Genomic DNA, 25744 nt, shown 5'->3' with positions numbered 1-25744 from the left:
CTTACCCCCTTTCTTTTATATAATCAATTCCCAGGAACCCCCAACTACTGGACAACTTTCAAAGTTTCTTCATAACATATTTGCTGGGGGTGCCTGGGTGGCTCAGTAGTTAAGCATCTGCCTTCGGCTCAGGTCATGATCTCAGGGTCCTGGGATCGAGTCCCACATTGGGCTCCCTGCTCAGTGGGAAGCCTGCTTCTCCCTCTCCCACTCCCCCTGCTTATGTTCCCTCTCTCACTGTGTCTCTATCAAATAAATAAAATATCTTTAAAAAAAAAAACCATATTTGCTGAAAAACAAGCTGTTTCCTCCCAGAAACTATGCTACTTCCCAGACCAATGAGGACCATTTTAGATGAAATACTATGTAATGCTCATGTGCTACGATGTTCCCATGGAAATAACAGGTTAAAGTTCCTGGAAATGAAATGAGAAATCCCTGGTTTCTTCCTTATCTGCTAAATCAGGAGTCTGCAAACTTCTTCTGTAAAGATTCAGACAGTAAGTATTTTAAACTTTGCAGGACATAAAGTCTCTGTTGTAACTACTGCTGCTGTACCAAGAAAGCAACTGTAGAAAATACATAAATGAATGAACGTGGCTTTATTTCAAGAAAGTGGACTTGGCTCACATAGTATAGACTCTGTAGTCTGTCAACTCCTGTACTAGATAATCAGAACTTACACTAGGATGAATAGTGGGGAAACTGAGCTCAAAGTGGTTTTTACTGGGGGTTGGGGAAGATGGGAAGAAGCAAAAAGAAATTTAGGAAAAAGTTTACCTCTTTTTATTTCTTCCTCCTCTCACTTAATGTTTCCAATTTAGCTTCTCCAAAACTATCTACTGATAACAGGGTTATGTGATAAGTATAAAGCACAAATGAGATAATCAGGATATTCCCAGAAGCCTTGATGTTTAGGAAACCCACAACTGCCTAAGGGGAAAAAAACTGCGGCTAGCTGGCTATGATGGCAAACCATTCAAAAGCAAGGAAGCAAAACACAAAAGAACTAGTAGAATTACAGTGGCTCTTTTCCTCTTATTGTGTTGCTTGTGAGTCCTGAGTGTTCCTGATGACTCTCTCTGGGGGTAATGAAATAAACAGTCAACTCTAAATATCTAGCAATTTAATATTATATAAACACATATACATACATGCAGAAAAACACCAAAACTACAGTAGACAAACCTTTTATCTAGATCTATATATGTACAGACACATACATACACACTCATTCCCCTCCAGCTCAAGTCTCCATGTAGGTGCACAGGCACACATACATGCACAGGTACACATGTGTATGTCTATATTTGTGTGAGTAAATATGATTTTACAATGTTTTCAATATTTACTGCTTTGTAACATGCTGCAATAAACTTTATAGAAATACCTTTATCTGTCAATAAATACAAAACATAAAAGTGATTTTTAAATAAATTTAGGTTCAAGTACACGTAGTAAATTAATGAGCAAAAACTACCAGCATACAGCTATTTGGAAGTACTGTAAAGAACAATTATGGAATGAAAGAGAACTAGATTCGAATCTAGTTTATTCACCTACAAACCACATAGCCCTGGCTAAGTCAATCTCGAGGGCATCCATTTTCTCCTATATATAGTAAAAATACTAATTACTTACCTTGACAGCACTGTTACAAGATGTGAGGTGCTATTAGCACAGTGCCTAGACCATAACAAACACCCAATAAATAGCAGCAACTATAAATAAAAATTATTTTTTTAGTAAAAACAAGTTTTATGAATCAAGAGATAATTATGTGCCTTAGTCCAAGCAAATGTTCAATGCCCACGTTAGTGTTTATTTTATTTTTTTTAGATTTTATTTATTTGTCAGAGAGAGAGAAACAGAGCACAAGCAGGGGGAGCCACAGGCAGGAGAAGCAGGCTCCCCAGTGAGCAAGGAGCGCAATGCAGGACTCAACCCCAGGACCCTGGGGATCATGACCTGAGCCGAAGGCAGGCGGTTAACCAACTGAGCCACCTAGGCATCCCCATTAATGTGTTTAAATTAATGAATTTTTGTTTTATGTTTTCGAGCATTACTTTTATGATCCAAGATTTGCTCATTTTTTAATTTTTTTTTTTAATTTGCTCATTTAAAAAAAAAAAGGATTTTACTTATTTGACAGAGAGAGCACAAGCAGGGGGAGCAGCAGGGAGAGGGAGAAGCAGGTTCGATCCAGGGCTCAATCCCAGGATCCTGGGATCATGGCCTGAGCCGAAGGCAGACGCTTAACTGACTGAACCACCCAGGTGCTCCAAGATTTGCTCACTGTTAAAGCAAAAAGTGTTATCTTATCTGCCTTCCTGATAATTTCAAAGAGGAATTAGAAGTGGGAGCAGAGCTGAACAATATTTTCTGTGATTTATTTGTGCATATACATGAAAAAATGCTAATAAGCAACAAGCTATAAGGTAGAGTGCATAAAAATTTAATATAACAAAATAAATATGACTACATAAATCTGATATGACTTAATGATATCTTTAATATTATCTACGATTGTGAACAGACATAAATGATTAAAAGTATATGGGAATTACTATAGTTGGTATTACCTTTGCAAAAGCCAGCAGCAAATCTGTCCTCCTCCACTAGCAAAGACACTGGGAGTACATCTCCTCACCCTTAATCACCCTTAATCACAGATCCAAAAGTTGAGGAAGAACTGCTTCAAGCTCTACCATTTCCTAAAACTCTTTAACAATTATTAATATCAAAGAGATATAATTTAGTAGGGAAAGGATATACCCCACTGATAGCATCCCAGGAAAAGGACTTTTCCTTTTACCTCTAATGCAGAGGAATTCAGAACTTCCAGGAGAGCCTGTTTCACCTTTGGATTGCACAGTAGAATACTTTTTCTTATACCAATGACAAAATATGCTCCTTTCTAACTCTCATCCATTTGTTCTCGTGTAACCATAATGAATGCACAACAAGTATTATCTTGCCTCACGTACTGAAAATATGTTTCCTCCCTGTAGCGGGTAATAATCTTCTTTTAATCCATTGACATATTTTAAATATAAATACTGTAGTAGAGATGTGCAAGGAAAATCTATTACTACTGCCAGCAAATCAGTTTAATTATAATCTTCTTAAATGTTGGGTTTACCATACTAAAACCTGAAAGTTTTCATAGGGCTGTTTTAAAAGAAAGATGAACATGAAGCACCTCTTGAGAGGGAACGATTTGGATAGAGGCAGGACTACATGGTCAGCAAGATGACACCAGGTTTCTTCAGCCTGGCCTGCCCTCTGTCTAGCCAACTAAGGGAAAAATCCTTCTCATTCTTGAGTCTGGCTCAGATGTATAAAGGTTTTCCCTAATCTACAAGCTCCCTTCTTTATGTTTCCATGACACATTCTTCATACCACTACTGCAGCGGTTATGACAGTATATCTATCTGATCTGCCTGGCTTCAAATTTACATCTATTGTTTCACTGTAATTATTAACACCACCTCCTTTCACTCTGCAAAATATCCCACATTGTATTATAAATGATATTACTGTAAGTATAGTTAAACTCCAACTATCGTTAATAAGATTTTCTTACACATGGGGTGCCTGGGTAGCTTGGTCAGTTGAGTATCCAACTCTTGGTTTTGGCTCAGGTCATGATCTCAGAGTCTTGAGATCAAACCCCATGTTGGGCTCCTTGCTGAGCAGGAAGTCTGCTTGGAATTCTCTCCCTCTGCCCCTCCCCCAGCTCATACACACACACACACACACACACACACACACACACACACACACACACTCTCTCTCCCTCTCTCAAATAAATTGTAAAAAAAAAAAAAAAAATTTTTTTACAACTAGATCTGCATTCTATTTCTTTTTCCCAGGGAACAGAATAGTTTTGCTGGGTTCTTGTTCAAATGTCCTACTTGCATAATAATGATGGCAGGAAGAGGTGAGGTGACTTCTGCTGATGTGTAACATTTTGAGACTGTCTTCCCAATGACTCAGGGATTCAGATCTCTTTCCTTCCACTTCAATTTTGGATTGTCTGAGTTACCTCACCTCACACTTTTCTCTTACTATTTATTCAAAAATACATCTTCCTTTCTATAATTCCAAAGAACTGCTCATTTTGAATGGTATCAAGGGGAAATGATTTATATACTAATGTGGAGAGGCGGTCCTTGTTAAAGGCTATCATTTAGTACCTCTGATTGGATAAATAAGTGACATCTACCAGTTCGCTGATGTGATTGGTTCACAATGCTAGGAGCAAAAACCATGTCTTTAATTGGTTTATTACAAGCATGTCATAATATATCATAACTGTAAGATACAGGCCAGGATTGATCAAGGTACAGAACATGAAACACAGAGTCAGCTGGAAATAGGTAAATGATTCACTTGAACAGAACTTCTGTTAAAAGATGTATGAATATCTCTGAAACTAATAATACAATATATGTTAATTGAATTTAAATAACTTTAAAAATTAAAAGATGTATAAATATATACTCTTAATAATTAGAATTATATATTCTATAATCTTTATTTCAAATCTTAATTTTGAATAAATCCTTAAAAAAACTGGGGCATCTGAGTGGCTTAGTTGGTTAAGTGTCCAACTCTTGATTTCAGCTCAGGTCATGATCTCAAAGTCATGAGATCATGCCCCAAGTTGGACTCTTGTGCTGTGTGTGAAGCCAGCTTGAGATTCTCTCTCTCTCCTTTCCCACTCTGCCCCTCCACTGCTCACACTCTCTCGCTCTCTCTAAAAAATTTTTTTAATTTAAAAAATTAATATAAATGGCTTAAAATTAAATGACAGACTATTCCCAAAGTTCCTAAAGAAAAAAAATTGTAACATTAAGATTATATCATAATATAGTAGGAGCACAGGTTTCCCCACTAGATCGTACGTAGCCATTTTACTATTTACATAATTAAAAATATAAATGTATTCTATAAAGGATAGCTTTGACCTATCCTGGAAGTAGTTCTGTATTTAGATTTTTAACTTTTATTCAAATGCATTTCAGTGATCACTATATGCCATGTACTGTGCCAACTGCCAGGCAAGGAATATTAATAAACTTAAGATATGGTCTCAGCCCTGGAGATCATAATTAAATGAGAAAAGAGAAGCATGTAAACACTTATATACTATTAAGGTTGGTAATAAATATTATGGGAACAAAAGAAAAGAAGGGTGCCTGACAGACTTCACTAGACAATAAGACAAGTGAGAACAGGAAACCTGTCTTTTTCACACATGCAACCCTGCCCTCTGACACAATGCCAGGCACACAGTGGGTTCTCAATAAATACCGACTGAAAGAAACACTGAAAAGGGGAGATGTAAGATGGAAAAGAGTTGTATGTGAACATACAAACATGAAAAAAAATGCTATTTTCCTCAAGGAACAGCATGAAACTCTATATTCCCAGAAAAAAGGTGATAGGGAAGAATAAAGGAAAAGGAAGATGCATTACAATGGCCTTGTAACATATACTAAGAAACTTAGGTATCTTTGGGCAAAGGGTAATTACTAAGGAAAACATTTATGCAAGTAGATGGCATAATCAGCTCTATGTTTTAGAAAGACAACTTTGGAAAACAGACTGCAGGGAGGAGAAAGGCAGGTATAAATAGATGTTACAAAATCTTCCATGCAAGAAACTTCATCAGTAATGAATCAGAGATGATAAGAAAGGTAGAGGATTAGAGGAAAGGGTGGGAGGAAATCAAGGGTAAATCCAGGTTTCTTAACTGGGTAACCTGATGTATATTATTTATTAATACAGAATCCTAGAGCAAGTATAGATTTAGGGAAATTTTTTTATCATTTGTAGTAATAAGCATATGCACCAAAAACATAACAGCAAAAAACACCTCATAATGTTATATATTAAAATGATAAGACAAAATAACTGGGTATTTGGCCTGCATACAAAAGAGACTTACAGCCCAGTGTTTTTCAAACTTGTGTTCCTAAGAAATACATGAGTTATTATAAGAAATATTGATTCCAGAGCTAAGTGTGCCTAGAAAGGGACCCATAGTAATGTGCATTTACAGGAGGCACCCCAATGATCCTTATACACACTAAAAAATTTTTTTTAAGTATTTATTTTATAGAGAGACAGAGAGTGAGTACACGTGCGTGAGTGGGGAGAGGGGCAGAGGGAGAAAATCTTCAAGCAGACTCTGCTGAGCAGGGAGCCCCGACTCAGGGCTCAATCTCAAGACCCTGAGATCATAACCTGAGGTGAAACCATGAGTGGGACACTTAACTGACTGAACCACTCAGGCGCCCCAAAACACACTAAAATTTGAAACATGCTATAAAGACTGCCAGAATATTATGTAACTAGATTCTGATATCCCTTTGGATTATTTGATCTGAACTCTAGAAGAGACAAGAAGCTACTTTATGAAGTATGCTTCTGTATCATTTTCAAACAAAAATGATACAATATGAAACAAACAACATCCACTGAGACAAAATAAATTACTAATACAGAGAACCTATAATATATATTATACTAATATTTTTACATAAATAATCTTTTAATGTCCATACCAACCATATAAACTAGGTTACTATTATCCCCATGTTAAGAAATGAGTAGTAAGGGACATTAGTTTCCTAAAGTCACATAAATACCAGAATTGACAACAGAATTTGAACCTAAGCAATCTGATTCTAGTGTCTACCTTCATTCCCCAGTATAAAAATCACTCTACAGTCTACCTCATTATACTGCCTTTCATAGGATAATGTATGTTTAGTATATACAGCAGCTGTAATTACATTTATTTATGTGACTGATATTTAACTCCTCACACTCTAAGTCTGTTTTAGTTCACCATTGTATCATCCTAATACCTAGAACAATGGTTGACACACAGTAATCATTTAGAAAAAAGTTACTGAATATGTTATTCAGAAAAAAATTCATAAAAACTTTCAAGTATACCGAATTCTGTTTCTTTTCTTTTTTTTAAGATTTTATTTATTTATTTGACAGAGACCCAGTGAGAGAGGGAATACAAGCAGGGGGAGTGGAAGAGGGAGAAGCAGGGTTCCCATGGAGCAGGGAGCCCGATGCGGGGCTCGATCCCAGGGCCCTGTGATCATGACCTGAGCCGAAGGCAGACACTTAACGACTGAGCCACCCAGGTGCCCGTCAAACTCTTGTTTCTTGATTTAGGTGGTTTCACAGGTGTGTCAATCTGTGAAAATTCACTGAGCAATACATATATAAAATATTCAGTTCTCTCAGTATAATTCAACAAATAGTTAAAAAATAAAAACAGATTTGTTGTATTATCAGATATTACAGACATTAGAGGAATTTGTGACTTTAACTTGACTTTTCACAATTTGGCATTTATAACAAAAGAAGTCCCCACCTCAGAACTCTGAATATTAAAATACAAGAATTTACAAGAAAATACTATTTTAGGATTATAATAATAGCTATAGTACAGATATATGTAAGAGGAGCAAATAAAAAAGATCATGTTGCATTAAAATGTTATTTATTTTACAACTTTGAGGACCCCCAAAAAAAGTATTCCCCTAAACTTAACCAAAATGATATTGCTATTGCTTTGAAAAGGAATCTAAGAACAAACTTATTTAATACAATTAACAAGGTAACTGCCCATTCAAATTTGTCAAATATAAAATGTTTTAAATGAAAGCACCTAGAAATATAAAAAGAAAGAAAATGGTAAAAATTCAAAAAATCACCCTCATAATCCTTCTCTGCTGCTCTCCCCACACTTCCAAGCACTGTATTTATATTCATGGCAGTGCTAGAAACCATGTTCCCAGGTTGCAATAGTTGGATAAAGAACTAAAGCCTAACTACTTACCTTACCTAACAATCCTCTAATCATTCCATCATTATCTATTTTTACATGGTAAATGATCTGTGAATTTATAAAGATTCTCTGGTAAAGATGATTCAGGTTTGAGTTAGAAAATGAAGAAAGAAATTAGATTTCTAATTAGGGGACTATGGAAATCTAATAATTTTTATAGGTATCTTTGTAAATATAATAGATTAAGACATAGTAATTGTAGCACAACATCCAGTGATTATAATCTCTATACAGGGGGCACCTGGGTGGCTCAGTCGTTAAGCGTCTGACTGGCTCAGGTCACGGTCCCTGGGTCTTGGGATCGAGCCCCGCATTGGGCTCCCTGCTCGGCGGAAAGCCTGCTTCTCCCTCTCCCACTCCCCCTGCTTGTGTTCCTTCTCTCCCTGGGTCTCTCTCTGTCAAATAAATAAATAAAATCTTAAAAAAAAAAAAGAAAAGAAAATGAAGAGCAGCTTGATAGGAAAAAAAAAAGTATGAAGTGGTTTCTTAGAATTCATCTCTCTCCCTTTCTCACAATAAAATTAGACATTAGTGGAATACTTGGGCTTATACCACAGTTATGAAATAACTGTGGTAGAGAACTGTACCCAAATTCACAAAGCACTTTTACTTTGTCCACAAAGTATACACAAGTATATACAGTACGTAGAAGACATTCACCAGTCTATGGAAGTGGCTATCATTCCAAGATTTCGTTATGACATTTTACTGTCATTTTTTTTGGCAGAAAAATATGAAAAATATTGTCTGTAACTAGAGCATTTTCTGAGATAGTAAAATTAACTAAAAGCAATTACTATATAAAGATTTTTTTAAAAAGATTTTATTTATTTGACAGAGAGAACACAAGTAGGGGGAGTGGCAGAGAGAGAAGGTGAAGCAGACTCCCCCCTGAGCAGGGAGCCTGGCTCAGGGCTTGATCCCAAGGTACTGGGATCATGACTTGAGCCAAAGGCAGATGCTTAACCAACTGAGCCACCCAGGTGCCCCCTGTATAGAGATTATAATCACTGGATGTTGTGCTACAATTACTATGTCTTAATCTATTATATTTACAAAGATACCTATAAAAATTATTAGATTTCCATAGTCCCCTAATTAGAAATCTTTTATTATATGAGAAAAATCCTGTTTGCCTCTGAAACAATTCACTATATAAATGAAGCCTGTAAAAGAAGGCTGAGCCTAAAGGCTGAGACAATTATTTGTGATTTACACCCAGTCTACTAGAATCATTTAGATGTTAGTTGTACATCTTGCTTGTACAGCTACTTTCATGTTTCTGTTTTTCTGTATGAAACATGACTATAGTTCAGATCACTTGTCTGACAGGTGGCTTCTATGAACGTAATGAAGGGCTTCCCTCTTTGAAACTAATAAAGGAACAAAAAGGTACAAATTCACTTTGGAGGCAGGACACTTAATTTAGTGTGGGTTAGAAATCTGTTACAATGTTATTATCTAACATCTCCATTTGTGTTCTTGTTTTACATTTTATCTCATTCTAATATTTCTACCATTAGTTATTCACTATTTCTCATTCATCTTTCACTAGCTTTTCTTTTTTTAAGATTTTATTTATTTATTTGACAGAGAGAGACACAGGGAGAGAGGGAACACAAGCAGGGGAGTGGGAGAGGGAGAAGCAGGCTCCCCTGGAGCAGGGAGCCCGATGCGGGGCTCGATCCCAGGACCCAGGGACCATGACCTGAGCCGAAGTCAGACGCTTAACGACTGAGCCACCCAAGCGCCCCTCACTAGCTCTTTCACCTTACCTTTAAAAAAAAAAAAAAAAAGTGTCTGCCACTGTTTTCCATTTTTGAAGTGACATTACTTCTCTCTGAGATTCAAGTTAATTAATTCTTACCTCATCATCTCCTAAACTTCACCAATCTAGGCCACTGTTCCACTAAACTTGTTCTCAAGTTTACTACTTGCCCAATGAAAGGGCTTTTTCTCAGCTTTTCAAATTCCCTGCCTTTTCCATTATAGTACTGGCCAATGATAGCCAAATCCACCTTCTCTCCCTTGGTGTCTGTAATCACACTGCCTTGGTCTTCCTTCCTATTTCTCACTGTTCCTTGTGTCCCTTAAAGGTTTGTATTCCTCCTCCTGCTTCATCATATCCTTTAACACAACCTGAAGTTCTTTTGCCCTCACATTTCTCTTCTCATTGTCTCCATAACTCTAACAAATTCAATTTTCATTGAATAATGCCTCAAAATCTCAATTCTGGACTTTATCTTCAAATAAAGCACCACAGCTCAGTCTTGTGTTCAGTTTACCTCAAATTCATCATGTCCAATAATCTCATTCATCCTTAACAAAAAAGACTTCCCAAAAGTTCCTTTTTCAGGCAATAGTAATACTGTCAGAACTAGGAAATTACATCCAGGGAGTTACCAAATATCCCTGAGACATCTTAGTGCATATATCTTAAGCATTTTTTTTTTCAACCATCCTCACCATTTTTTTTATTATTATGTTCAGTTAGCCAACATATAGGACATCGTTAGTTTTTGATGTAGTCTTCGACGATTCACTAGTTGCGTATAACACCCAGTGCTCATAACAACAGGTGCCCTCCTTAATACCCACCACCCGGTTGCCCCATCCCCCACTCCCTCCCTTCTGTTACCCTCAGTTTGGTTCCGGAGTCTCTCATGGTTTGTCTCTCTCTCTGATTTCTTCCCATTCAGTTTTCCGTCCCTCCCCTCCCTGCTATTCCTTATGTTCCACATGTGAGTGGAACCATATAACTGTCTTTCTCTGTTTGACTTCTTTCACTTAGCATAATCCCCTCCAGTTGCAACCATGTCGATGTAAATGGTAGGTATTCATCCTTTCTGATGGCAGAGCAGTATTCCACTGTATATATGGACCACATCTTCTTTATCCATTCATCTGTTGAGGGGCATCTCGGCTCCTTCCACAGTTTGGCTATTGTGGACATTGCTGGTGAACACTGGGGTGCATGTGCCCCTTCTTTTCACTACATCTGTGTCTTTGGGGTAAATACCTAGTAGTGCAATTACTGGATCATAGGGTAGCTCTATTTTTAACATCTTGAGGAACCTCCACACTATTTTCCAGAGTGGCTGTACCAACTTGCACTCCCACCAACAGTGTAAGAGGAGGTTCCCCTTTCTCTACATCCTTGCCAACAATTGTTGTTTCCTGTCATGTTAATTTTTGCCATTCTAACTGGTGTAAGATGTAGCTCACTGTGGTTTTTGATTTGTATTTCCCTGATGACTAGTGATGTTGAACATTTTTTCATTTTTCATTTTTTCTGTTAGCCATTTGTGTGTCTTCTTTGGATAAGTGCCTGTTCATGTCTTCTGCCCATTTCTTGACTGGATTATTTGTTTTTTGGGTGTTGAGTTTGATAAGTACTTTATATTTCCTGGATACCAGCCCTTTATCTGTAATGTCATTTGCAAATATGTTCTCCCATTCCGTGGGTTGCCTCTTAGTTTTGTTGACTGTTTCCTTTGCTGTGCAGAAGCTTTTTATCATGATGAAATCCCAAAAGGTCATTTTTGCTTTTGTTTCTCTTGCCTTTAGAGACATGTCTTGAAAGAAGTTGCTGTGGCAGATGTGGAAGAGTTTACCACCTATGTTCTCCTCTAGGATTTTGATGGATTCCTGTTTCACATTGAGGTCTTTCAACCATTTTGAGTTTATCTTTGTGTATGGTGTAAGAGAATTCTCAATGGGAAAAAACGGAGAGCTTCTCCCTTAAGGTCAGGAACACGAAAGGGATGCCCACTCTCACCATTATTGTTCAACAGAGAACAATAGAAATCCCAGCCTCAGCAATCAGACAACAAAAAGTTTTAAAAGGCATTCAAATAGGCAAAGAAGAAGTCAAACTCTCTCTCTTCACAGATGACATGACACTTCATGTGGAAAACCCAAAGACTCCACCCCCAAATTACTAGAACTCATACAGCAACTCAGCAACGTGGCAGGACACAAAACCAGTGCACAGAAATCCATTGCACTTCTATACACTAACAATGTGACTGAGGAAAGAGAAGTTAAGGAATCAATTCCATTTTATTACAATAGCACCAAAAAGCATAAGATACCTAGGAACAAATCTAACCAAAGAGGTAAAGGATCTATACTCTAGAAACTACGGAACACTTATGAAAGAAATGGAGAAAGACACAAAAAGATGGAAAAACATTCCATGCTCATGGACTGGAAGAATAAACATTGTGAAAATGTCTATGCTGCCAGAGCAATTTACACTTTCAATGCAATCCCTATCAAAAGACCATCGACATTTTTCACAGAACTGGAACAAACAATCCTAAAATTTGTATGGAACCAGAAAGACCCCAAATCGCCAGAGGATTGTTGAAAAAGAAAACCAAAGCTGGGGGCATCACAATGCTTGACTTCAAGCTATATTACAGAGCTATGATCATCAAGACAGTATGGTACTGGCACAAAAACAGACACACAGATCAATGGAACACAATAGAGACCCAGAAATGGACCCTCAACTTTACGGTCAACTAATCTTCGACAAATCAGGAAAGAATATCCAATGGAAAAAAGTCTCTTCGGGCGCCTGGGTGGCTCAGATGGTTAAGCGTCTGCCTTCGGCTCAGGTCATGATCCCAGAGTCCTGGGATCGAGTCCCAGGGAGCCTGGGACAGGCTGTAGATACAGGCCAGGGAGCATTGGGCTCCCTGCTCCTTGGGAGCCTGCTTCTCCCTCTGCCTCTCTCTCTCTCTCTGTCTCTCATGAATAAATAAATTCTTAAAAAAAAAAAAAATCAGGAAAGAATATCCAATGGAAAAAAGTCTCTTCAATAAATGGCACTGGGAAAATTGGATGGCCACCTACAGAAGAATGAAACCGGGCCATTCTCTTAAGCACTTCTTATACTGACTATCACAATAGCATCATGTTTTATACATTACTAAGTTTTGAATCAGTGATTTGCAGATATTACCATATTTAGCATTAAGTTTTTATGGTTAAGTAAAATCATTTTGATACACCAAAGAAGACACAACTCACCTAAAATTATCAAAACAAAAACATACTGGCTAATCTGGAGTCCCATGCATGAAAGGAACAAATGAGAAATTAAGCAGTAATACACAACTGAGTTGTATAATACAAGTGTAAACAGGTCCTCTAATTACAAGTTTACTACTTGTTATTCTTCCCTACATTTCACTTGAACATGCATAAATAATTGCATTAACACCAATAATCAAAATCTAAAAGCAAATTTATAAATTCTCTTTGAATTAACCTTTAAAAGCATTCAACTACTACAAATGAAACCCATATAATGCATTTCTTAGGTTACATCTTGCATGAACAGGAGGTTTGAATATGATCCACTAATTGCTAATATTTTTATATTTATTTATGCATTCTGGGATAATGCTTTTGAGACATATTTGTTTCCACATTTCCACTAAAGGTCCATGATGTTTCATGTGAAAATCTGGGGTCAGACAGGATTTTCATTTCAAAATGTAGTATTTACCAGAGATGCACCATCCCCAGAAGGGTTAGAGGGAGCACTGCATACTCATCCACAGGAATATTTTTTAGGTGAAAGATACGAGTAAACACATTGAGATAATAAAAATTCTGGTCAGGTTTTGTTGCCAAATGAGTTTAGGTCAGGTTAGGTTTTCTCAGGTCAAGTTATTCATGAAAATAGTTTTCATTTTCAGAGTTTTGGGGTTTTTAAAGTTTTTGGTAAGAGACTGTAGGACCATACAATTAATACCAACATTCCAAACCCTGCACTCTTTTCTACAACAGTCACTGAAACTGTCACTTTTTCCATGTTCCCAATGACACAAAATTGTAGCAACACTGAGGTATAAATTTAGATCTCTTTATTCAAGTTCGATAAAGTTTAATAAGAAATAAACCACATCAGTCCAGAAATAACTACTGTTTGTCCGCACAGAGAATTTAACCACAAACAAAAAAATGTCCCCACTATTCAAAATAAAAACGTGTTGTTTAGGGTAAGAACACTAATAGAAAGAAGGACTTCTAGCTTTCAGAGCAACTACCTGGCTACCAAAGTACATCTGAAAACTACCAATCTGGGTACTACTCAAATGCTATTTATTAGAGATGCCGAATGTTGGGCCCTCCTATACCTACTGAATCCAACTCTTCATTAAGACAAAATTCTCAGGTGCTTCATTTGTACCTTTAGGCAGAAAAAAGTTAACCTAGCAGGCCTAACTGCTTTTCCTTTAAAAGGTCTGCTTAAAGGGTTTAAGGGGTGCCTGGGTGGCTCAGTCTGTTAAGTGTCTGCCTTTGGCTCAGGTCATGATCCCAGGGTCCTGGGATCAAGCCCCACGTCGGGGTCCATGCTCAGCAGAGAGTCTGCTTCTCTCTCTCCCTCTGCCCCTCCCCACCACTCAGGCTCTCTCTCTTCCTCTGTCTCAAATAAATAAGTAAAATCTTTAAAAAAAAAAAAAAAAAGGTCTGCCTAACTTGGCCCTTGGCTGGAATCTAGAAACAAATCTGGGGAGGGTTTCCACCACCCTATCTGATGAGAGTAGCTCACTGGGCCTAAACTATTTATACAAACAATATGGTTTATGCTGAATACCAGATTTCCTTCTGTGAGTCTGGAATTTTGTTACCTGCCAGGTGAAAGGTGCCTACTTGACAAGTCCTCATTAAAAAACCTGAGGAGGGGCGCCTGTGTGGCTCAGTAGCTTAAGCGTCTGCCTTAGGCTCAGGTCATGATCCCAGGGTCCTGGGATCAAGCCCCGCATCGGGCTCTCTGCTCGGTGGGGAGCCTGCTTCTCCCTCTCCCTCTGCCTGCCACTCTGCCTACTTGTGCTGTCTCTCTCTGTCAAATAAATAAATAAAGTCTTAAAAAAAAAAAATCTGGGGACTGAGCCTCTAACAAACTCCCTGTTGGACGATATTTCACTTGTTCTCACAATTTGTTGCTGGCCACCAGAAGAAGACACTAGAAGACACCTGGTTTCCCCTAACTTAACCCAATATACCTTTTCCCTTTGCTGATTTTGCTCTGTATCCTTTTCCTATAAGGAGCCCTAGCAAATTATCAAACCTGGGGTGATCTTGGGGCCCTCCAATACAACATTAAAGTTTGAGAAACACTGCTCTAGACCTTAAATGTAGGACTTAAAGACTATGGCTCATTCTTGGGCCAGTGCAAGACAAGAAATCCATCTTGTATGGGGCGCCTGGGTGGCTCAGTCGGTTAAGCGTCTGCCTTTGGCTCAGGTCATGATCCAGAGTCCTGGGATCGAGCCCCTTGTCAGGCTCTCTGCTCAGTGGGGAGTCTGCTCCCTGTGTCCCTCCCTCTGCTCGTGCTCACACATTCTCTCTCTCAAGTAAATAAAATCTCTAGGAGAAAAAAAAGAAGTCCATCTTGTACAAAATCAGACCTTAGAGAAGACTACTCTCCTAGGAAAAAGTGTGAATTGGAAGAAAATGCATCGGACAGAAGTAGATGGCAAAGAAAAGTACCTCTGGGTAAAGCTGAAAACAAAACAAATAAAAAAAGATTTCCCTGAGATTTTGAAGCCACGGTACAAGGCTTTGGAACTTAGATGTATGTACTCTTTTGCATGGTCCAAAAAAATCCAACATGAGAATTTTAATTTAAAGCAGCCCCTTGTTGAATATACAATGGGAAAAAGTCTCTTCAACAAATGGCGTTGGGAAGACTAGACAGCTACATGCGAAAGAATGAAAACGAACCACTTTGTTTCACCACACACAAAAAGAAAGTCAAAATGGATTAAAGACCTAAATGTGAGACCTGAAATCATAAAACTCCTTGATTTAGGAGTTTAGAGCATAGGCAGTAATGTCTCTGACACTGGCCATAGCAATATTTTTCTAGATATGTCTTCTGAGGCAAGGGAAATAAAAGCAAAATAAGCTATTGGGTCTACATCAAAATAAAATGTTTCTAGAAGTATCTGGGTGGTGCAGTCGGTTAAGCATCTGACTCTTGGTTAGCTCAGATCATGATCCCGGGGTTGTGGGATTGAGCCCCACATTGGGCTCTGCACTCAGCATGGAATCTGCTTAAGACTCTCTCTCCCTCTGTCCTTCCCCTCCCCCATTCTCTCTTTATATATATAAAATAAATAAAATAAATCTTTAAAAAAAATAAAGTGTTCCTACACAGTGAAGGAAACAATCAACAAAACTGGAAGGCAACATTTGCAAATGGCATATCCAATAAAGGATCAGTGTCCAAAATATATAAAGAACTGGTACAACTCCACATCAAAAAACCAAATAATCCAATTAAAAAATAGAAGAGACAAACTCATTTTTCCAAAGACATGCACATGAAAAGATGCTCAAAATCACTTATCATCAGGGAAATGCAAATCAAAACTACAATGAGATATCACCTTACATCTGTCAAAATGCATAAAATCAACAACACAAGAAAAAAACAAGTGGTGGAGAGGATGTGGAGAAAATGAAACCCTCTTACATTGTTAGTGGGAATGCAAACTGATGCATCCACCAAGGAAAATAGTATGGAGGTTCCTCAAAAAAATTAAAAATAGTACTACCCTATGATCCAGTAATCACACTACTGGTTATTTACTCAGAATATGCAAAAACACTAATTCAAAGGGATACATACACCCCTATGTTTACTGCAGCATTATTTACAATAGCCAAACTACAGAAGCAGCCCAAGTATCCATCGATAAGTGAATGGAAGAAGATGTGGGGGGGGTGTGTGTGTGTATAATGGAATTTATGTATGTATATATAATGGAATATTCAGCCATAAAAAATGAAATCTTGCCATTTGCAACATGGATAGAGCTAGAAAGTATAATACCAAGCAAAATAAGAGGAAGAAATATACCATATGATCTCATTCATTTGTAGAATTTTAAGATTTTATTTATTAGAGAGAGAGCGAGCGAGCAGCACAAGCACGGGGAGTGGCAGGCAGAGAGACAGAGAGAAGCAGGTTCCCTGCAGAGCACAGAGTCCAATGCGGGGCTCAATCCCAGGACCCTGGGATCATGACCTGAGCTGAAGGCAGATGCCCAGCCGACTGAGCCACCCAGGCACCCCTCATATGTAGAATTTAAGAAACAAAACAAATGAGTATTTAAAAAAAAAAAAAAATGGAGGAAAAAAAAGAAAGAGACAGAGACAAGCCAAGATAGAGACTCTTAATTATAGAGAACAAACTGATGGTTGCCAAAGGGGAAGGAGGATGGGATGATGGTGATTAAAGAGTATACTTACCATGATGAATAAAATAAAAATTTTTAATTAAAAAAAAAAATAAGTAGCCCCTGGCCTACCATACCCACAGGCAGTAGACAAAGCAAACTCAACCATCAACCAGCCCCCATAACCCCCTTAGCCTGGGTAACCTAAATAACCTAACAAATTTATAAAGTGCACAAGCAAAAATCACAAACACAGAAGGAAGCATGAAAATAAGCCATTACAAACAGAAAACAATAAACAAAACAATCGAAAAAGACTTGAAATATTAGAATTATCATATATATACAAGCAATAAAATAGTAATGTTTTATATATCTAAGGCAGTGGGGGGGGGTGTTGGCAAACTTGTTCCATAAAGGGTCAGACTGTAAGTATTTTAGGCTTTGAAGACCATCCGATCTCTGTCACAACTACTTAACTTAGCAGCTGCAGCACCAAAGCTGTCATAGACAATGCTTAGATGAGCACGGCTATGTCATGCAGCATTTGAAAGCCCTATCTGTCAGATTTGCAAGCCGTAACTTATAAAACTCCAATTTAAGAAAAGGAAGGAATGAAAATATAAGATTCAAGAGAGCACTTATTTAAAAAATTACAAACATGCGGGTGCCTGGGTGGCTCAGATGGTTAAGCGTCAGCATTCAGCTCAGGTCATGATCCCAGGGTCCTGGGATCGAGTCCTGCATTGGGCTCCCTGCTCCTTGGGAGCCTGCTTCTCCCTCTGCTTCTCTCTCTGTCTCTCATGAATAAATAAAATATTTAAAAATAATAATAATAAAAAAATAAAAAATTACAAACATCCACGCAGAATTTCTTGAAATAATTATCATGATTAAAACAAAAACTCGGGTGCCTGGGTGGCTCAGTTGGTTAAGTGTCTGCCTTCGACTCAGGTCATGATCCCAGGGGAGTCTGCTTCTCCCTCTGCCTGCCACTCCCCCTGCTTGTGCTCTGTCGAAAAAATAAAATCTTTAAATAAATAAATAATAAAATAAAAATAAATAAATAAAATAAAAACTCAATGGGGGGATAAACCAAATAAACACAGCTGAGGGGAGAATTACTTAACTGAAAGACACATCTGAAAATATTACACAGAATGTGGCCCACAAGAAAAAGGAGAGGAAATACATGAAAGAGCTTAAAAAAACAAGAAAGATAATGAGAAAGTCAAACATACATTTAATATGAATTCCTAAAGGAAAGAAAAATACAGGAGATGCAGTACTCAAAAAGTCAAATACTAAAAATTTTTTGGAATTGTTCAGATATTAAATACTTAGGATCAGGATGCCCGATAAATCCCAACCTAGGATGTGAATAAACATGTAAACTTATTTTATTAAAAATGTTTAAGGAGCGCCTGGGTGGCTCAGTCGCTAAGCGTCTATCTTCGGCTCAGGTCATGATCCCAGGGTCCTGGGGTCGAGCCCCGCATCAGGCTCCCTGCTCAGTGGGAAGCCTGCTTCTCCCTCTCCCACTCCCCCTGCTCGTGTTCCCTCTCTCGCTGTGTCTCTCTCTGTCAAATAAAGAAATAAAATCTTTAAAAAAAATGTTTAAAACTAAAGCAAAAAATTGTTAATACAGACAGAAAAGACAAATTATGCAGACATAAAAGCAATTTGATGGACAATTTGCTTTTTTTACATATTAAAAAAATAAATAAAAATAATCAAAAGTATATGAATCTTGTATGAATCCTTATTCAAAATATCTATAAAAAATGGTATCTGTAAGACAATCAGGAAAATCTGAACATTAACTGACCTAGATGAGATAAAGAAATTACTGTTAATTTACTTAGTTGTGTTAATGGTATTGTAGTTATAGATTTAAGTCCTTAGCCCTTAGAGATACATACTGATGTTATCTACAAATGAAACATGATATGCCTGGGATTTGTTTTAAAATTATCCATGAGGTGGACAGGAGGATATACAGCTGAAATAAGATTGTTTATAATGGTTGCAGTGGAGTGAGAAATACATAAGGGGTCCTATACTTTTTTCTCTACTTAAGTCCATGTTTAATAATTTTCATAATACAGTATACAGTGAATCATGGATCACTACATCAAAAACTAATGATGTGTTGTAGGGTGATTAACATAACATAAAAAAAAAGCTGATAATCCCAAGTGTTGACAAAAGTATGACTCAGGAGCAACTCTTAAGATACTGCTCCTATGAGGATACAGATACAGGAGATACATAGACATATACAGATAAATAAATATATATAATATAAACAGTGATTCTATTACACCAAGTTATATAACCTAGAGAAACTTAAGAGTACCACAATTCATGTATAAGACCATGTTTATAATTATTTATAATAGCAAGAAACTACAAACAACCCAAATGTCCATGATCAAAAGAATGGATAAATAACTATTATTTATTTAATAACATTTGCCCTCTGGATTTTTACCTAAGCACTTGCCAGATACTATTTAATAGTTAAAATAACCTTGCAAGATGCACAATATTATATCCCTTCCCATATATAAGAAAATTTAGGCTCAGAAAATTAAATAGTATGTCAGATATTTCCCTGCAATATTATGGAGCAAGAATTTGAATCTAGATCTCCCCTACTACAAACACAGCTTTCATTTCACAGTAATAATTAGGAATGTATATTTTCAAAAAAGAAACAATATGCTAATCTTCTAAGCAAAATAACTTAAATTGGTATTATAAAAAATATACAGTACTATAAAAGTAAACAGTAGTTAATTCAGACCTGTACAAATTACCAATAAGGTTGGAAATAATTTGCAATTCCTATTTTATGTGTATAAATGTGTGTAAACAATACAATAAGAAAAACAATGGGGGGTGTTTCTGACTGGTTTATCTCAAACAACCTGCTTAATATTATCCTGTCTCCTCAAAGCACAGTAACAGTTGGTCTACCTTTAGTATATACAGAGCCCTTTTCTTTTTAAAAAAGTCTCACTACATTAAGTCATCTCTAAAGTGTCTGCCAACTAACTCCAGGTGCTTATTCAGCTTCAGCATTAAGCTTCCACACCAGTAAACTTCAACAACACTAGTTCATAACCCATGAAGCCTTTCTTTAGTGCAAAGCCTGGCTTACTAAAAATGCTCAGTTCAGATCAAGGGATAAATATCAAATGAAGAAATAACATTACTAGTTAAGAACCACATGCATGCTACTTCTAGCGATTAAACTTCCATAGTATAAGAGTGTTCAATTTGAGTGTTAGGATTCCATTCACATACTTTAATCTACCAAATATTTTTTAAAGGCAGATCACTAGTCAAAATTTTTCATATTTCTCTTATTTAGTTTATTTTAGGCTATTACAATGTCCTTGCTGCACTTAACTAATACTTTCTCCAGGAAATGGTAACAGAAAAAAACAATAATACAACTTAATAAACAGTTAACTCCTCCTTCTTTAATTGCTAAAAGTGCAAAACATCCCTCAATCAACAAACCAAACCCCATTTTACAATTATATCTGTTATGGCAAAACAGGTTTTAAGTCTAGGTTAACCCTAATACTGCCAGGAATCCTACACTGAGGATTATGAAGCCTCAGTGATGCTCAGGGGAAAGAACGTCATGATCCCTGGGCAACCCCTGCCAAAGCACACACATTCATTTGCCAACCTTAAAGTATGATTTTACTTGTTCTATAATTTCTTTAAAACATATTCAGGACCCAGAAAAAATATTAAATAAATAAATGTTCACACACAGAGGTACCTGGCTGGCTCATTCAGAAAAGCATACAACTCTTGAGCTTGGGGTCATGAGTGCAAGCCCCACGCTGGATGTAAAGAGTATTATAAAATAATAACAATAATAATAATATTAATTGTTCATGCACAGAATTAACAAGCAAAATTTGGTAAAAAGTAAAAATCTTTAGCTTGAACAACCAGCTGAAACAGCTGAAAATCTAGATGCTAAAAGAGAACATATTCCAAGGACATCATTTACTTTAAAAAGAAAGTACAATTTTAAAAATATATAAGTAGGGGTGCCTGGGTGGCTCAGTCGTTAAGCGTCCGCCTTTGGCTCAGGTCATGATCCCAGGGTCCTGGGATTGAGCCCCACATTGGGCTCCCTGCTCAGAGGGAAGCCTGCTTGTGTTCCCTCTCTCACTGTGTCTCTCTCTCTGTCAAATAAATAAATAAAAAATAAAAATATAAAATATATAAGTAAAAATTGTACTATTAAGATTTGTTAAAAAAAGGATTTTCCCCCAAAATCTACCTGTAGCTATTCTTAGAACTCATATTCAGAATAAAAAATTTTAAAAACATTAAAGAGAATAAAAGTAAAATTAACTTTTCCTACAAATAAAATTAACTGCTCCCATTCCTGCATTTTCCCCATTTCTTTATACTTTCAATGACAGATTCAACACCTAAATGAAAGCCTCTGGCAACAGCAGCAGGAAAGTGAAATGAACAGAATCCTATTTTACAGAGGTCAGGGAAGGCTAGTAACTCCCTTCTCAGCCTCCTGATTTGCCATTTAAACTTAACTATCCAATCAGGCTACATTTTTTGAATGACAAGTAACTAATTTTAAGAGCAAGGTCTGATTTATCTTGTAACCTCAACCCTGAAACTTCAGAAAACTTAGCAGAATACTCTGCCTATGGGATATAGTCAGTAATTAACTGAATGAATGAATAAATAAAGGAAAACAGCATTTCCACTCATGATCACAAAGAACTGTCATTAATGACAACTCAGACATTATTTGCTAACTCAAAATACTAAAGTGATTAGGTTTAGACACACACTGCTTACAAAGAAGTGACCTATTTTAATGCAACCATCCTTTCTACAATGTTGGTTTTGTGGCTTTCTCCTCTTGAATACTGAAGTCTCATGTGATTCAAAATGGATATAAAGTGAAAGGATTAATTCATTCACTTATTCATTCAATTAACATTGATTTAGTGACATGTGCCATGCACAGCTGTCTCCGGGGGCCTCAGTCCATTATCCACAGAACAACCAAGAGGTACCTTTCTAAATCAGATAACGTCACTCCCCTGCTTAACCTTCTAATAGCTTCCCTTTGCAAGCATACCACAATCTCTAGACTCACACTCTCCTCTCCTCCCTCATTCATCAAGCACTAACCATTACTTGTTCTTTCCTTATCTCTGGGCCTTTGTACCACATTCTTCTACTTGGAAGTAGGCCTTCCCCCTATATCTTCACTTTATGCCACCTCATTAGTCCTGAATCAACTAAGTATCACTGCCTCAGAGAAGCTTTCTCTGACAATCCCAACCACCACTCAACTCCCTTTCAAATATCTAATTACATATTATTCAGAGCATTTATTAGTACTTAACATTCTGTGTTCACATGTTTATTGTCTGCATTCCCCGCCACCAGAATATAATCTCAAGGACAGAGACACAATCTTTTTCACCACTGTATGACCAGGAAAGGAATGGTAACCTGCATATAGTAAAGGTCAATAAATAATTTTCAACTGTGCCTGAGGAAGGCAGACATGAACAAATTATCACAATGTTATACGAAAGGTAACACAGAAAGTTTTATATAATATAAAAGCCCAAAGAAGGAAGACGCTGAACCCGCTGGGGATATTAAGATTAACTTATGTGGAAAACTCATTGCTAGCTTCAGCAAAGATTGGCAGACGATAGCACTAGAATGGAGAGAGTAGTTATGAAGCCAATGCACTCATCCAGGAAGGTAAATGGGAGTCCAAATAAAGGCAGAAATAAAAATAATTGGGACGCCTGGGTGGCTCAGCGGTTGAGCATCTAACTCTTGTTTCGGCTCGGGTCATGAGATGGAGCCCCCAGTCAGGGTCCACACTCAGTGAAGAGTCTGACTGAGATTCTTTCCCCCTCCCTCCCCTTCTGCTCCCCCCACCATGCACTCTAAATAAATAAATAAACAAACAAATAAATAAAATCTTTAAAAAACAGTAATAAAAATAATAGATCTAACAGTTTTCAGAGATAAAATCATCATCAGACTGGGAGCAGATTTGATGTGTAGAATAAGGACAAGAAATGAGGCCAGGATGTCTCTTGGGTGTCTGCTTTGGCCCCATTAAAGTACAGCTCTTAGCACAGATGAAATATATAGAAAGGTTTTTAGAACAGTAATTATTAAGTTTGAAACACAGATATGTTGATATAAGTGACTATATATGGTCAAGATGTTGAGTAAGCAATCTGGAGCCCTCACACTAAAACATAAACTTGACAGTGACTTATTCCACCAATAAATACATAATGAAGCACATACAGTGTGATGTTCTAGGATACAATGGTGAACAAAAAAGTGTCTTCACAAAACTTATACTCTATGGAAACAAATAATAAATAATACTGTAATGGCAATAGTGACAAGGGCTCTGGAAGAAAAAATATAAAAGAATGGAAAGTGAGGGAGATGGGGGCTACTTTAGATAGAATGATCAGAGAAGGCCTCACTGATAAAGAGAATTAGACGAACTGAGAGAGCAAGCCTCGAAATATTGGTGGAAGAACAATTCAGACAGAATTTAACAGAGGTACAAAGGTTCTGGCTCTGAAAAGAGAGTATGAGTAGGAATGAATGGCAAGGAGGCTGTTTTGCCAAACAGAGTAAGAGGAAAAGAGTTAGGAAATGAGATTGTTATAGAAGGTACCAGGGACTAGATTACAATGGGAGTCATCACATATAGTGGCAGCGTATTTCTTAGAAAAATTATCTTGTCATACACATCCCAGTATTTAATACGGTGCTGAGAATATAGCAGGTGCTCGATGAATTCTTTTCAAATCAACAGTGAATAAATCAATGAATTAATGAATTCCCATTATATGTAACTACAATTAATATCTGACCAGTTCCTGAACTCCAATTCACCCCCAAAGGACAAATCAGATAGCAATTTAAAGAACTATATTATAAGCTTTAGTAATCTTCAGAAGCAGAATTTTTAAAATCTTAACAGCGACATCACCACTAGAAAGTACATTTCCTTCCAAGGGGACTGCTTAAAGGAAACATCTACTTCAAAGTATATAATTTCTAGATTGTCTGCTAAAACAACACATCATTCGATAAACCCTTCACAAAATAATCAAAATATCATTTTAGACCAACCTCTGATCGTGTTGGACAGCCAACAGTTTACTACTTCAGCGCTATTCTAGGAAAAATCATTTAAAATAGTTGGGGGAAAAAATGATGTACCAATATGTACAAGAGCAGTAAGTATTATAATCCTGAAAAACATAGTTCAAAATATAGATTTACTGCATTTTGTCATTCCTAATAGTATCAAACAAGCATTCACTCAGAATTCACCATTAAAACCAAGTATTTTTTGATAGCTAATAAACCATACTCAGTGAGCTAAACAGTCTAGACTCAGAATCAGCAAGGATCTTCCAGGGTTATTACTACATTCCCACCTTCAGGGAATTCCAAACTCAATTGTTTTCCATACTTCCAGAGTAGATGCATGAAAATTTAAAACATTTTGAATATTTAAAACAAAGTGATTATTTTTAAAATTATCAACATTTAAAAAATGCACTTCATCAGAAGCTTCTTTACTTTCAGTACAGTGAAAACTTGTTTCACTTTCACATTTACTCTTGCTCTTGCATATTGAAATAAGTAAAATGTTCTTTAGTCTACTAATCTATGCTAAGCCCATATTGCTAAGTTGCTTTCAAGTATTTAATCAATTTCCTATGCAATACTCAGTTCTAATTTCTTGGGGACAAACACCAAGAGATGAGCAATGGAATCTTTTTCTATCAAAGCATCAACTCTCAGGGGGGAAAAAAAAAAGCCCTAAAATCCAATGATTAAGTAAAAACAAAAACAAAAAAATCTTTAACAATTTTTATTTTAAATCAAGGAACATAAACCACTATCAAGTACAGTGAAAGACAAATGTAGTCCATTTCTATAGCATGTCCTTTTATATTAAAGAGTCACAAGAAGACAGACTAGAAATAGAAAAAGAAACAGAAACCAATGAGAGAAATTGAGAAATACAGGGAAAGAGAAAAACAATCACTCAAAGACACTTTGTAACTATCAATGAGGTCTTAGACACTCTCACTTAACCTCATAAAGTTCTAATATGCCTACTAAAAAAATCAATCACATTACTTTTATGACTCCCTCATATGTGAAACCTACAGCAGGATTATACAAGAGTTCTAATGGTCCCTTTTGCTCTTAAGAAAGAGAATCATAAAAGACATTTAAACATTTATGCTCCTTCAAGGAGAAGCATCTCTATTTTATACTCTAACAACTTTTCAACTTTGATAAATACTTAAAACTCTATGTTGTAAATCTAAAATATTAACGCACTGGTATTTCCACATGAGCATATTACTTGAGGACCAAGAAATGTTTATCATCCTCCCTTTTTTTTCTGTAGAAATACTAACCAATTTCAGTAATCATTCCACCAATTTAATTAGGTCAACACAAAACTTTTATTGGATTGGAATTCTAATTTTTCCAATTTTCTTTCTATACTGTAGCTTTGAGCAGTTTATTGTGATCGGATTATACTTTTCCTTTAAACAACCAT

The 25744-nt window shown here is 36.7% G+C and overlaps 1 protein-coding gene across 5 annotated transcripts in view; it reads right to left on the bottom strand.

Annotated features, from left to right (window-relative positions):
• RICTOR (RPTOR independent companion of MTOR complex 2) overlaps nt 1–25744 on the bottom strand; it is a 122200-nt gene that overhangs the window by 83032 nt on the left and 13424 nt on the right. The window lies entirely within an intron of this gene.

This window comes from Callorhinus ursinus, unplaced genomic scaffold, assembly GCF_003265705.2.
Source record: "Callorhinus ursinus isolate GAN/ISIS: 27379988/994484 unplaced genomic scaffold, GSC_fseal_2.0 scaffold3, whole genome shotgun sequence".
Classification (NCBI taxonomy): Eukaryota; Metazoa; Chordata; class Mammalia; order Carnivora; family Otariidae; genus Callorhinus; species Callorhinus ursinus.
The sequence above is the reverse complement of the archived record's forward strand: the minus strand, read 5'-3'. Positions and strand labels throughout refer to the sequence as shown.